General features: G+C 38.1%; 1 long non-coding RNA gene across 1 annotated transcript; it reads left to right on the forward strand.

The window, feature by feature from the left end:
• The first annotated feature begins 3272 nt into the window (after positions 1-3272).
• On the forward strand, positions 3273-4501 carry LOC135566676 (uncharacterized). The gene is made up of 3 exons (XR_010462152.1): positions 3273-3600; positions 4265-4284; positions 4473-4501. It is a non-coding gene; the product is annotated as an uncharacterized LOC135566676 (long non-coding RNA).
• The last annotated feature ends 266 nt before the right edge of the window (positions 4502-4767 follow it).

The raw sequence follows: 4767 nt of genomic DNA on the forward strand, positions 1-4767 counted from the left end.
CCAACAGATCCACGGATGATGCAATCTCAAAATTCCAGAAAATGTCATGGCTTTAGAAGCTTTGATAGGCTAATTGACATCATTTGTGTCAATTGGAGGTACCTGTGGATGTATTTCAAGGTCTACCTTCAAACTCAGTGCCTCGCTTGACATCATGGTAATTCAAGAACAGCCAGATCTCCCAGAACATTAACCCTAACAATTCAGGTTCCATCCTTGGGTTAACTCAACCCAGTTGTCTGCGTCATCTGTACAAACAATAGTATGCAAGTAGAAACACCATGGACCTTGTAGCCATGGCGGCCGCTTATGAAGCAGACGTTTGTCTCCAGAGGGATGAACGCATTGAAAAAGCAAAGTGAAAATCAATCCCAGAACAGTTATAAAGAATCTCGTGAAGATGCTGGAGAAAACAGGTACAAACGTATCTACATCCACAGTAAAACGAAGTCAAATATCGACATAACCTGAAAGGCGCTCACAAGGAAGAAGCCACTGCTCCAAAGCCGCCATAAAGCCAGACTACGGTTTGCAACTGCACATGGGGACAAAGATCGTACTTTTGGAGAAATGTCCTCTGGTCTGATGAAACAAAAGCTAACTGTTTGGCCATAATGAGGCTTGCAAGCCGAAGAACACCATCCCAACCGTGAAGCACGGGGGTGGCAGCATCATGTTGTGGGGTTGCTTTGCTGCAGGAGGGACTGATGCACTCCACAAAATAGATGGCATCATGAGGGTGGAAAATTATGTGGATCTATTGAAGCAACATCTCAAGACATCAGTCAGGAAGTTAAAAGCTTGGTCGCAAATGGGTCTTCCAATGGACAATGACCCCAAGCATACTTCCAAAGTTGTGGCAAAATAGCTTAAAGGACAACAAAGTCAAGGTATTGGAGTGGCCATCACAAAGCCTAACTTCAATCCTATAGAACATTTGGGCATAACGGAAAAAGCGTGTGCGAGCAAAGAGGCCTACAAACCTGACTCAGTTACACTAGCTCTGTCAGGAGGCTATCCGACACGTTTGACCCAAGTTAAACTATTTAAATGCAATGCTACCAAATACTTATTGAGTGTGTGTAAACTTCTGACCCACTGGGAATGTGGTGAAAGAAATAAAAGCTGAAATAAATAATTCTCTCTGCTATTATTCTGACATTTCACATTCTTAAATAAAGTGGTGATCCTAACTGACCCTAAAACAGGGAATTTTACTAAGTTAAATGTCAGTAATTGTGAAAAACTGAGTTTAAATGTATTTGTATTTCAAAGTTCAGGGACGAATACTTTCGCAAGCCACTGTATCTATATATATTCTGGGACAATTTTCCTTTGACCTTTTTGATCGTGTATTGTTTTGTATTGCAAGGTATTATTAAAGAGATGTAGTAGTCCCAGAGGTATTATTAAAGAGATGTAGTAGTCCCAGAGGTATTATTAAAGAGATGTAGTAGTCCCAGAGGTATTATTAAAGAGATGTAGTAGTCCCAGAGGTATTATTAAAGAGATGTAGTAGTCCCAGAGGTATTATTAAGAGATGTAGTAGTCCCAGAGGTATTATTAAAGAGATGTAGTAGTCCCAGAGGGTATTATTAAGAGATGTAGTCCCAGAGGTATTATTAAAGAGATGTAGTAGTCCCAGAGGTATTATTAAAGAGGATGTAGTAGTCCCAGAGGTATTATTAAGAGATGTAGTAGTCCCAGAGGTATTATTAAAGAGATGTAGTAGTCCCAGAGGTATTATTAAAGAGATGTAGTAGTCCCAGAGGTATTATTAAGAGATGTAGTAGTCCCAGAGGTATTATTAAAGAGATGTAGTAGTCCCAGAGGTATTATTAAAGAGATGTAGTAGTCCCAGAGGTATTATTAAAGAGATGTAGTAGTCCCAGAGGTATTATTAAAGAGATGTAGTAGTCCCAGAGGTATTATTAAAGAGATGTAGTAGTCCCAGAGGTATTATTAAAGAGAGAAGTAGTCCCAGAGGTATTATTAAAGAGATGTAGTAGTCCCAGAGGTATTATTAAAGAGATGTAGTAGTCCCAGGTGTATTATTAAAGAGATTTAGTAGTCCCCAGAGGTATTATTAAAGAGATTTAGTAGTCCCAGAGGTATTATTAAAGAGATTTTAGTCCCAGAGGTATTATTATTAAAGAGATGTAGTAGTCCCAGAGGTATTATTAAAGAGATGTAGTAGTCCCAGAGGTATTATTAAAGAGATGTAGTAGTCCCAGAGGTATTATTAAAGAGATTTAGTAGTCCCAGAGGTATTATTAAAGAGATGTAGTAGTCCCAGAGGTATTATTAAAGAGATGTAGTAGTCCCAGAGGTATTATTAAAGAGATGTAGTAGTCCCAGAGGTATTATTATTATTATTATTATTATTATAAGGTATTATTACTGCGCTGTTGGGTTTAGAAACACAAGCATTTCGTCTGCGAATCTGTGTATGTGACCAATAAACTTAGATTTGATTTTGAGATCATTATCACTCGGCGATCTTGGAGCAGTTTAGTTTTAAGTGCCTTTGCTCACGGAGCACATCGGCTGATTTTTCACCTTGTCGGTTCGGGATTCAAACGAGTGACTTTTCTGTTCTGAGCCCAACACTCTAGTCTAACCTCTAGGCTAAATGCCTATATGGCCAAGTTGATCCTAACTGGACTACTAAAAATTTATATTTGGTCACCCATGTTGTGTACGGTCAGGGCTATACAGAGTTATATTATTGATAGCATACAGAAAGAGAAGTGAAGTATTCAGATTCCAGATCGATCATCCTGCTTCCTGGATGGAAATAGTGCAGCCAATTACATTAGTTGCAGGAAAGCCCATTGGCCAGAAGATGTCGCTAATGTCCTGTAGATACCAGAGCCATACATGTTCCTTTAACTTTAGTGTTTGCCTTTCTAGGATCAGTTCACTCTCAGCAACGCTAAAACATTAACCCTTGGTGGGGAAAATGCCAAACTGATCACAGATGAGCGTCTGTCTCGGCTCGTGGCAGCTTCCTTCACGCCCCATGTGGGCGGAGTCACAACTGTAAAGTAAGCGGAACCAATCATATACTCCGGAGGCGTGGTCGTCCAGAACTCAGACATTTTTGTGACTACGAGATGCGTGAAGTTTGCACTGACCTGAGATTGTAGTATCGTTGTTAGCAGGGACGTAGCTAGGCCTATTGGCCCCTCCCTACTTATAAATCAATATATCAGTCAAATATATTTTTCCGTCAACCGTTCCATCGCATCTTAAACCTCTTACCTGACCGGCACTAGGACCTGGGGGAGGCTGCTGCTGCGGAGGCTGATGCACATGCTACTGACTGTTAGACTTTCTTCAGTGAAGATGGCTGACAAAAATTATAATATTTTTTAAACTTAATTAACAACAAATCAATACAGGAAGTACATGTGGGAACACAAGTGTATATATAAATAATATACAAAGGACAATTGGGCTAGGGGCGGGGCTAGGGGGTACAATATCACATTACATAAGGACCCTTAAGGGACATACATACACTTACAATTCTAACAGCTTTTATGTTAGTAGAGTATTTAATTATTTTAAGACACAGTTCAATTTCTTTTTTGTAAGGTAAGAAAATGTGTTGTTTTGTTTGTAAATTTACATTTGTGAATATGACATTTGGCCAAAAGAATAATGAAATTAATTACATAAAAATGTTTCAGCTTATTTCTATCGTAGGTAAAGAATCCAAGCAGTACATCTCTCCACAATAGTGTAAAATCTTCATAAATGTGTTCAATTATAAATCTACTGATGTCTTGCCACAGTTTTGTTACATGAACACAATGCCAAAAGAAGCAACACCGTTTCTAGGTGGTCATTACAAAAGAAGCAACACCGTTTCTAGGTGGTCATTACAAAAGAAGCAACACCGTTTCTAGGTGGTCATTACAAAGAAGCAATACTGTTTCTCGGTGGTCATTACAAAAGGTTATTTTACTGAATACCACAATATGAAGGTGTCACACAATCTTGACAGAGTTCACATTTCTTAATGTTAAGATATAGACCAGACGCTTTGGAAAAGGATTGTGTCACATTGATCGATATGGGAATTTGGTTAGCGTCTTTCAGAAAAAGTGTAGTATCGTCAGCCAGCTGGCTTATAATAATTTCTTTACCAGCAATGGAAATACCTTTTACAGAACTATTATTTATTTAAAGAATTTGTAAGAAGTTGGGTGATTTAATAGACAACCCTGCCTAATTCCTCTCTTTCCTCTCTTCAAAGGTACTAGGATGGAGGCAAAAGTAAGTGATTATAACGTCATAACGAATCATGCAAAAATGTACAGTTGGCAGGAATATGTTAGTTAATGTATATATTTTTAATCACAAAGTTAATTTATTAAAATCGCAATTTAGCATGCTAGCTGGCTAGCTTTATGGGTGTTGTGACATGAGTATAACGTTGTAATTCTGGATGTTTAATGTTTTAGGGACTCCTGAAACAACCAGCAAACCAGGCTGTCGCCTTGTGAAACAGTGGATGTAAAGAATCTTGCTAAAGTATTTACTGCTAATTGAATGTACCATTTTGTAAGCTTGTCTTGCTGAGATTTGCCATGCAATGCATAGATGAAATAACGTAACTACTGAAATAACGTAACTACTGAAATAAGGTAACTACTGAAATAAAGTAACTATTGAAATAACGAAATAAATAACTACTGAAATAACGTAACTACTGAAATAACGTAACTACTGAAATAACGTAACTACTGAAATAACGTA

Source organism: Oncorhynchus nerka, unplaced genomic scaffold (assembly GCF_034236695.1).
Source record: "Oncorhynchus nerka isolate Pitt River unplaced genomic scaffold, Oner_Uvic_2.0 unplaced_scaffold_3781, whole genome shotgun sequence".
Lineage (NCBI taxonomy): Eukaryota > Metazoa > Chordata > Actinopteri > Salmoniformes > Salmonidae > Oncorhynchus > Oncorhynchus nerka.